This window comes from Agrilus planipennis, unplaced genomic scaffold, assembly GCF_000699045.2.
Source record: "Agrilus planipennis isolate EAB-ADULT unplaced genomic scaffold, Apla_2.0 scaffold144, whole genome shotgun sequence".
Lineage (NCBI taxonomy): Eukaryota > Metazoa > Arthropoda > Insecta > Coleoptera > Buprestidae > Agrilus > Agrilus planipennis.
This window is the reverse complement of record NW_020438905.1, coordinates 261804-273234: the sequence shown is the minus strand read 5'-3', so window position 1 is coordinate 273234 and position 11431 is coordinate 261804.

Below are 11431 nucleotides of genomic sequence, written 5' to 3'. Positions count from 1 at the left end.
ACAATTGTGTGATTTTATAAGTTCAAATTGAAATAAATTTTTAGTTTCAAATTTTAACCTACACAGTTTAGACCATAATATTTCATTACGATAGACAATCATCATTATAACTTGAATAAGAAAAATTAAGAAGTTGTTGATGAACCTCATTCTTCTCTGAAAAAAAAAAGTGTGTTCATCCCATATAGAAAATTCATAAGTTTTGTTCGTTGTGTAGAAAAGATGAAGACAAAAAACACAAAGCAAAATTGTCGCAAATATCTCAAAATACCAACTAAGGGTAGAAAATAATGTGTTACACGTGGAAAAGATTACGCAATTTTCAATTTACTTATCACGCCAGCGTGGAGCTTGGCGCCTCATTTTATATTTTTTCCTATTTAATATTTAACAATGAAACTTTACTAAAAACTTCATCATACATTGCATTTTCACAATGTGTAGGTAAAAATTCAAAACTTTGGATATCAACATTTTCATTTATACGAAATACTTTCATAAATGTTTAAAAATTCATATCCCTGATGGAAGAGTTTGTTTATATTAAAATAGTTTTTATTTATATTAAACGTTATATATTCCAAATTTTAAAAGAAAATGTAGGTACTTATATAATTTTAAAAAATACAGTAAGTTGAACTCGAACAAGTATTAAATTGCTTCTCCTGGAATTTTCAGTAAAAGTTCCCATAAAGACAAAAATTAACTTAATGTTCGTGTTTAGTGACTAAAAATACACATAAAATCACTAAAATTTTCTGATTAACCTCCCCCTAGTATACTTGAAATGATTTGAAATTTTACGTGTCCAAAGCTTTCTTCGGAGTTAAGAAAGACAATTTGAGAATGAGTTAAAAATGGCTGCAAATTTATTAATAATTTCCTACGATTTTGCAAATAGACTTTTCACCTTAGCTTACGAAATTTTACAATATGATTACAGTATTTTTTCGATTAATTTTTTATCTTTTTATGTTAAAAGCGAGCAACACATTGTTAGACTCAGTTCCCATACGTATCCCGTCATTTCAGAAGTAATTTGGTAATAAAAACATTAAATTTCTACGAAAATGAGTTAATCTCCCAAAAACTGTCCCCGAAACATAATCTTTACGATCTACTAAACTATTAATGAGCAGCGCACGGAATATTGTATTCCAATTTCTAGAAGATTTAAACATTTGAATATCCATAGTTGCAATACTTTGAAAAACATATTTGAAATTAAAATAACTAAATATTTGAATACTCAAAATAAAAAATTTCAAATATCTGGATATCCAAATATATGGATATTACTGAACTATTAATAAAAACAACCATGATAAGTAGTTTTACATNCGGAAGTAGTATTGATATAAAGCAGAGGATAGCGCAGGGTCGAGTCGCCTTCAATAAAAATTAGTCACTTCTATGTTCGCGAAAGGTTTAGAAATTCGAAAAAAGATTGTTAAAGGTGTATGTTTGGAACGCGGCATTGTACGGGTGCGAAAAATGGATGGTGACGCTGCGGAAAAGGTTAGAAGCAGCGTTCGAAATGTGGTGTTACAGGAAATTGATGAGAATACAGTGGATAGGGAAGGTTAGAAATAAAGAGGTATTGGAAACAATAGAAGAACAGAGGACTCCATGGAAGTCAATAAGAAATAGGCGAGATAGGACATTTTCTCGTGCATGAAGGTCTAGTCAGAGACATATTAGAGGCAGAAACGGGAGTTAAGAGGGGTAGAGGAAGACCTAGATTAGATTACTGTTTGTAAATAGTTATGGATGCGAGTTGCTCTAGTTTCAAATATTTGCTTCTTCAAATACTTGAGTATTTATAAATATTCAAATATGGAATACTTTTCATATTCAAATTATAAAGAAATATTTGAATAGACATTTAAATATGAAAATTTCGAAGCTTTTGCTTTGATACATATCTATCATGTAACTTAAAAGAGTTAAATTAATGTACTTCACTCACTCATTTAAAACACTATTTACTTCGACATTCAAATAATGTTAGACTGCAAAACAGAAATTATTTTTGTTACATTTCGATGCGTAACATGCGTGTTATGTAATAGCGAAGGTAAATTTAAATTCAGTTAGATGACCGGCCCCAATTTATTGATTAAACACGGTTTGTTTAAGCGCTAATTCATCAGGCGATCGAGGTCGGCACATAAAGCACATTCATTTTTTTTTTGCATTTTGTAATTTACGTAGCCATTAAATTATAATCGCTGCCAGCTCCCTGGTTCACGGTACTATTTCGTCTCTCTGCAGGCGAATTTTAATCGCCAACAAATTATTACTCGTTCCATTAATGGCCGTTGCAATTAGGAAATTTTAAAATTGTCCTAACTTACGTGTATGACGGACCTAATACGTTCCAAACATTTCCGTAATAATTCTGAACTTTCATGTGACATTGTCTTTTGCTTTAGCCATTGCTCGAGACTTCGTTCTTGAATATTTTACCCTGCTTTCACTATTTTTTTTTGAGATTATTTTATTAAAAACGTCTAAAATTGAATTTAGAACGAAGAGTATAAATCCGAATTTTTTTAAGTCAAATTTCAAGAAAGATGAGATATCTGTAGGTACTAAATTTCATTTTTGACTTCACTCTAAGTGTTTATTTGCATCATTATTATTTGCGATAATCATTAGATTTATAAATATGCAGTTAAAAATAAAGATGATTAAAGCGAGGGTTAATTTTTATACACTTATTATCCCTAGTCCGTAACAAACATCCACTAATAGTGAGTTCACAAAATGTGGGTTGATGGGTAACTAAAGATTTTTTTGTGGATTAATTATACAGTTTAGGTTATTGAGATTTCAGTTGGTTTTCAAATAATTTGATAGACAAAAAGTAGTGTAGCTATTCTAGAATACAATTTCTTTTTATTAATTGCAGTTTCTGAACGAAAAATTTCGTGAATTAAAAATTAGTACATTTATATATTAAATCATCCATTTTATGAAAATGAGTGTCGACGTCCTTCTCTATCCACGCCATCCTCACAATTCGTCGGTAACACCACATTTCGAACGCTTCTAACCTTTTCTTTTCCGCCGCGCCCATAGTCCATGTTTCGCACCCGTACAGCGCCGCACTCCAAACAAACACCTTTAACAATCTTTTCGGAATCTCTAAATTAACTGTTCGCTATCATAAAAGTGACTTCTTTTTATTGAAGGCGACTCGCCCCTGCGCTAACGTCTATTTTATATCTCCACTGCTTCCATTCTTAGTTATTTGATTTCCTAACTATCGAAAATCAGCTTTTTGGCAACATAAGCACATGTATTTTGTGCTTGAGTTTATTAATTTTGAATTCCGAACGTGTTTCGGATACTTTCTACACACTTTCTTGTGATACGTTAAGAATCTAAAACAAAAAGTACTGAACGCATATGGATTGGAATAAGAAATTTCCATTTTATTTTATTCTCTTGCGAATATCTCCACACAGTCTCGGTTTCCCGAGTGGGTTTTCGTCTCGTCAATAATATTTTTCGAACAAGTAATTGGCACAATCGCGAGTAACATAAAGGGCTTTCTAAGAACAAAAAAGCATTTAAAGTTTTTTAGCTGCAATTTCACTAAAAATAAGTACAACTCTCTCTGGCGTAGCCGTAGTCGTCAGTAGAAAAAGAATGAGCCCATATGAATGATATCATCGACCTAGGCATTTCCATCTGTAAGTAATAACGTTTTAGAAAAAAACCTTCATCTCGTTATCTTTCAAAGAAAACGGTTTCTATACTTAATACGAGTTCTTTTCAAAGGAATAGTCGAGAAACAAGTAGCTCGTACATGAGCTTATGCTCCAGTTACCTTCGCGTAATAAGTGGAAAAAAACGTTCAAATGTGTACTGTAGCTGAAGTAGAGAAGAAAACCGCTTTCTCAACCACTCGTGAGTTCTACCACAGCGCGTATCCACTGTTCCTATCATATCGTACCTGCCCTCTTTGCAATGTTGAAAGAGAAGCGTTGGTGCTAATTTGGTTTTGCAAAAATCGATCTAGGATCGAGTCACACACATAATATGTCCCTTGCACATATGTACAGTTATGTACAAACACAGAATCAGTGGCGGCTTCTATAGGGTTGTTCGGAAAGTCATTTCGTTTTTTCCCGACAGAGGATTTAATTGTATTCTTTTGCACCCAACTTCACATTTAAGCCGTATAATTTTTATATGCTTTGAGAGCTCATATAGCAAGGCTTGTGTGTGAAAAATTCCAATTAATTCTACGCAGTAGTTTTTGGTTGGTGCCCTTTTAAATATGGAGAGCGATAAGCAGCATTTTCGACATATCTTACTGTTGTACTACAGAAAGTAAAAATGCTGTTCAAGCCAGAAAGAAATTGACTGATGTGTATGGAGAAGGTGTGTTGACAGTACGCCAGTGCCAGAACTGGTTCGCTAAATTTCGATCCGGCAATTTTGATGTCGAAGATGCACCACGTCCGGGAAGGCCGGTTGAAGCTGATAAAGACGCGATAAAGGCATTAGTTGATGTGAACCGGCGAATAACAACACGTGAGATCGGATTGAGGTTAAATTTATCAAATTCAACAGTTTATGACGACTTGAAAGGCCTGGGATTATCCTCGAAGCTCGATGTATGTATATATCCCATGTTCTCACAGAGAGAAATCTGTGTCGCCGCATTGACGTCTGCGATTCGCTTCTCAAACGTCACGAAAATGATCCGTTTTTGAAGCGCATCATCACTGGGGACGAAAAATGGGTTGTATACAACAACGTCAAACGCAAGAGGTCATGGAGCAAAAATGATGAACCGGCTTAAACCATTTCCAAAGCCGATATTCACCAAAAAAAGGTGATGCTGTCTGTTTGGTGGGCTTTCAAAGGAATCGTTTTTTTTGAGCTTTTACCGGATAACACAACGATTAATTCGGAAGTCTACTGTCATCAGCTGGACAAACTGAACGATGCACTTCAACAGAAAAGGTCAGAACTAATCAACAGGAAAGGTGTAGTGTTTCACCAAGACAACGCGAGACCTCACACAAGTTTCGTCACTCGCCAAAAGCTTTTACAGCTTGAATGGGATACAATGCTACACCCACCATATTCTCCAGACCTGGCACCATCGGATTATTATTTGTTCCGGTCACTCCAAAATTTTTTAGACGGTAAAACCTTCACCTCAAATGAGGAGGTCAAAAACCTCCTCGATCAGTTTTTTGCCAGCAAAGACCAAAAATTTTATGAGCGTGGAATTATGCTACTACCAGAAAGATGGCAAAAGGTGTTAGACCAGAGCGGTCAATATATAATTTAATAAAGTATTTGTTTATTATACGAAAACTGTCTTTCATTTCCACCAAAAAAGACGAAATGACTTTCCGAACAACCTTATAATTATGGATAGACATCAAAGAAGACAAATCACTCTAATGCAATTTTGTCTTTCGAGATCGACCGTCTGAGATTATTACAGAAAAGCATATTCGAGAGGTGTTCTTGAGTAGTTTTATTCGATTACATGACTAATTTTTCCGCAAAGGGGTGTTAAATGTGACCAATATTATAACTGGGACGATCAAAATTGGCAAAGCCCGCAATAAATTATCTGTGAGAATGGACGTACCTTCTTTTCCGTTTCCATTTTAGACGCCTTTTTTAAGATAGGAAATGCTTCATGAGTAGTGCAGACAAAGTAAAAAGAGATAACCGAATAATAGTAAGCGATACAGCGGTTAGAGGTTGCTTAGGTACGCAAAAGATCAGGGTCGGCTTTAGAACTGCCTGGTTGGAATTATATCTTTAAACAAGAGCCCTGGTGTCCTAAATTCCTCAGAATGTTGAACTTTCTTTAAAGTCCGATGCCGGCAACATGCTTAAATTCGTTTCCTCTACATCTCTTTCTATTACACATTTATTGGTGTATTCCTTTTTCTTTAAGGGTGTTTGGGAGGTACAAGGGAGACAAGAGTACATAAAATTTGCAGCATATCATAAGGTAAATGAATACTATCTATACTAAAAAAAAGTATACGGTTTGAGACAAAATTTGGAATTTGATCAAAAACTTTGAATGAAATAAGAAATATCGAATAATATGGAAAATTTTTAACTGACTTTTGCCAGTGAATATGCCTTGATTTCAACTTCGAAACAAAAAATATTTAGCTTCAATCTCTATTAATAATGAGCGTAAAACTTTTTAGTATGTTTAAATAATAATTAAAGCTTTAAAACTGCATTTATTTCAGACAATTATAAATATTATCATTTTATTATCAAGTAAAAACGAGATTTTCAGCTAATTTTTCATTTTTTCCTCGATAACCATTTAGTGAATTTGAATAACCTTACGCTAAAGTGATTCTCCAGAGTTCAAGTTACTTATTATAAAAGTTTGAAATTTCTGGTAGTTTTTTTTCTGTTAATAAAAATAAATTTAATCTGTTAGGTTAACGAATCTCCATAAAATGACGCGTAAAATTACAATTTTTTAAAATTTCAATAACTTTTTAACGGTTTGGTGAATCAAAACTTAAAAGGGGTTTTCATAAATAAACTGTGGACGTCAAAGAAGCACGTTTGTGGCTTGTAAACAGGCAAAATTAACAGATTTGGGTACACAGAATCCAAAACTAATTCACCAAAAACCTCTTTAAGGGTGTGTCAAAATATATGTACGGAGTATGAGTTTTGTGTATCAACAAACGCAAAGATCAACTCTATTTGTTTATAGCAATTTCTGAAATAATAAAATGTACTAAGGCTCTTATGGTAGGTAGATCGTCGTTTCTGGGTTAAATAGATCTTTCCGAAATTTAGGCTAAACCGTTAGTAGAAACTTTCCGAAAGTTTAACTGCAATTAGATGAAACACGTTTACTTGACAAAGTACAACATCAAATTTCGGTAAACATATTTTATTTTAGTTGAAATTAAATCTAGGATCAGGATTTTCCACAAAAATATCCTGCTACTTGCAAATTGAAGTCTGAAGTAGAATTTTAAAAACAACAACAAAATCGATAACTAATAACAAACAAAACAGAACAAATAAAAAAAAGTTAACGTAATTTTCAGAAAAACAGTAACTATTTCAATGTTAGCTAACATTAAAGAAAAATGTAAGTGACATGTCTTACTTAAAGTTGTTCTCATGTCTTACTTAAAGTTGTTCTAAAACGTAAAATTCAATTGTTTGCTGATGTAACTTAAATGCACTAAGAAAATATAATGGAGAACTAAAATTTAAGTAACTACGAAACAACTTAAAGGAAAAATTTTTCAATAAGAAATTCCCATACTCGAATAAACCCTCGTTATAATCAAATTGCCTCCCCTATCCCGAGATAAAAATGTTCAGTCTCTCAGAGTCTCTGGAAGCGAGACTCGAGTCTCCGTCGCTCATCGAGTCTCTCTAGTGTCGCCGAAAGAGACTGTCGAGAGACTGTAAAAAAAAACTGTTTAGCGTTTTTGAACGAGAGTTTCGAGTCGCTCATAGAGAGATCCTCATTTCGTATACAGTCTCTGAACGAGAGACTCGAATCTCTAAATAAGTGGTGTCTCGATAGAGATGGTTAAAATTTTGTAAGTTCAACATTTGTAGAGATCCCAGTCTTTTTACGAAAGACTCGAGTCTCCCAATTTTTCAGTTTTATTCATTCAGTCTCTCTGTGAGAGACTCGAATCTCTGAATTAACAATTTTATTGTTCCAGTCTCTCATACAGAAACTGTGAGAGATCCATAAAAACACCTAGGCAATAACTGAGAGACTGTGAGAGACGCTGAAAGACTCTGAAAGACTGAAAATTTTTGTCTAGGGATCCTGTGAATTTTGTACATTCACATATATCGAATGTAAATCTGCATTCCTACAAATAATACGAGATTCTCTTATGTCATTTATTAGGTGTTGATTAGATTGTAGGTAGCTCATTATTTATGTATGCATATCATCTAAACTACATTTCAATTCGATATAAATGATAGTGTAAAATGGTCACATCATTATCGTACTCCCGATTGTAACATATTCATGAGACACCACTGGGGGTATGTATGTATGGTACAGAGAGAATTCGCCACACAGTCATGTACCGCATACCTACATACGTATGTGTATGTACATTATGTACGCATGTGTACACGCAGTCATTAGCTGTTGTAATTCCAGCAAAGTAACTGAACATTACGCACAGTGAATGGGGTGGATATCGTAGTGAAAAGAAGGAATAAATGATCGAGTAACGAAGTGGTTTTGCCTGCTAATTCGCGACCATTAATTTTTTTAATGTTAGCCAGCTTACGGTTGGGTTGTAAACTTTCAAAAAACGACTTAGAAACGAGTCTCCATAGGGTTTCAATTAATAAATCAACACAATTTAAAAGTTGTTGAAGGTAAGACTCGAGGGTTTTAAAAAAAGGGCGCTTCTTGCTTTTTGCATTTTCGATAAGCTCATTCTCGTGAACATCATAATTAATTATTTTTATTTATAGGCTTCTCAAACAAGTTAAAAATAATAATTAAAACCTTTTTTAAAACCGGTTAATTAGGTTTTGTAGAATAATATGCAAAGCTCTGAGCTAATTTATTGTAAAACTATATCGACGCTTCATCCTAAATAATTCGAATTATTTGGAACTATGTGTTGTCTTTATAACTTGAAAATTCTAAAAAGTTTAGGATAAGTTACTAAATATCAAATTTGTAAACTTGAGAAAGCGCATCATCTGAAGCGAAACGATGGTGTGGTTTTACAATAAATAAAAAACCTTATTCACCCTTATCAGGTCCGAATTTTGCACATTACAATAAGTAAAGGAGAAAAATAGTATTGGTGTTTAAAAATTTTGTATGAATCGATCCACTGCATACAAGATCGGTTAGAAAGTAAATGATAACGAGTGTCACTCTTATTAGGAAAATAAATATGCAGTATCTACGGTCAACATTGATGACAATAATTAAAACACCTGAACATATACAAATAATCATGTATACAATCGAAAATGCTCACCATCGTTACTCCAACTGTATCAAGACTCTTCTTCCGCCTCAGGGATTCCATGACCAGCGAAGAAAACCACAACTAGCTGTAACAAAATTTTAAAATGAACCACCGGTAATTACAAAGAAAAATAAAAAATATAAAAGTCATTATTATAAAAATGAAAATATGTATATTTGGAGTCCCTTTCTATGTTCGCATTTATACCGAATGATTTATTAAAGAAAATATTGTAAAAAATTATTGGTTAATCACTCATTTATAGTGTCATAGAATTTTCCTGATTTTGTTTTACGAAAATTTCCCGTAAATCCTTTTTGTCATGCAACTGGATGACTTGACAGTTGCCGGTTTTCGGTAGCGTTATTAAAAATTCCGCCGTATCGATTGCCGCCTGCGGGACTCGTTCATAACAGGACCTATTGTAGCTTAAATTTATTCACTAAATAGACTACTCAAATGAAAACCTTATACAATTGAAAGATACAAAAATATTTTCTATTTTCACTTGTAAGAGATTGCCAAGATATTCCAAAATAAAATAAAATAAAATTGTTATTTATGAAAGTGCTTGCAAAATTTTTCTTGAAACTTTCGTTGACTGATTTCGGTGATTTAGGAGTTCTTTTGTGCGACGGGTATTTTTCCACATGTACGACTTTAAAGCTGAAGTTTGGCTCGTTTGGCACTCTGACAGCTGATTTACGTAAGTAAATGCAAATTTTCGTCTGTAAGAAGCAATTTAATATTCCTAAATGCGGTCGCTGAACTTCCGGTTTGGTCAGTCCGAACTCTTTCATGAAACTTCTGCATCATAATATACACCAAGTACCCCTGAAATTTCATCCCGTTAAACTTTCCACCCCGATTGATTATTTTTAGAGCACACAAAATCGGCCTAGGTAAAACGGGATCATAGGTCTACACCACCGCTGCAACTTTCAACGAGATGTGACGTGACGTGACGATATGGTCCGATAACTTCATCGTTGCGTAAGTCATGTGAAAGTCAAGGCAATAGTAATTTTTAAAGGTTATGCTCGTCTTTTAATATTTTTTTAGAATTTGATGGAGGAACGTAAATAGAAAGTACAGGTAGTTTAAAATCTCGTGGGCTATATTCTTAAGCTCCGCATCAGTGACAAAACTTAATTTCTAGTTCTTACTAAAAACGTTGGCCGTTATAGTTTACGGTTTATCATGAGTCACTATCCCTGGTCAGGTTAATATTTTAAATTTACAATATGACCGCAATAAGATCCACCCTTTGCACTTCGCGGACTAGGACATTCAATAAAAATACCTCTCACCATTATCATCATTATAAGGTAGGAGAACAGAGGATTCTATGGAAGTCAATAATAAATAGGCGAGATAGGTTGGTAGGACACCTTCTCAGGCATGAAGGTCTAGCCAGAGACATATTAGAGGCAGAAACAGGAGTTAGGAGAGGTAGAGGTAGACCTAGATTAGATTACTCTTCGCAAATAGTTAAGGATTTATATATCATCCCTTAACTATTTGTGTACAATAATCTAATCTAGGTCTACCCTCTACTCCCTTAACTTCTGCTTCTGTTTCTAATATGTCTCTAACTTTTCTTTAATTTCATTTTTTATCATTCACTTGTAACACCACATTTCGAACGTTTCTAACCTAATAGAAATACCCCCAGAGAGTTTGAAAACCAAGGAGCGATCCAGAAGTAGATAGTTAATTTTTGATGTAATTTTTGATACTTCTTGAGATTACGATTACAGTGAAGCAAAAGGTAAAACAAATCTGGAGTTTTTTTACTGCTAAATTCTGCTTTGGCTTGACAAATTTCCCAGCAGTAATATCTACAACTCAAAATCCCAATGATATTGCTTGGATTATACAATTCTGAAATTAAGAGCATTTCGAAATTCCAATGTGCTGGAACAATTTTGAGATCGAATTTGAGTTAGCTGTTGAAAAATACGTTTACGACTACTTTTATTAATCGATTTTGACACAGTTGTCATTCCAGAGTATTAAATGAATATCCTTTTTTATTTTAAAATCACAAGCAATACCATAGGAATTTTATGTAAATTTGTTTATCTAGTGAGACTTGCTGCCCATCAAAAATTAAAAAATAAACAAGTCAGTGGTTTTCCTTGATCTTTATAGTACATATTCTTCATTTGGGCACGCACATTCTCATTTCGGAACCCATTGTAAAGAATCCTTAACGCAACTGAGTATGACGAAAAATTTGCAATACACCTTCACATTTCTTCCCCTAATATTTATCAACAGGACTAAGTATTCAAGCAATTGAAATGGTGAAAAATTTTGTAAGTATTTAATATATTATCAGATTGAATTGACGTTTCGTTTTATAATCTATCCTGAAGAAGCTTTAACACCATAAAACGAAACGTCCATCTGATTGTATA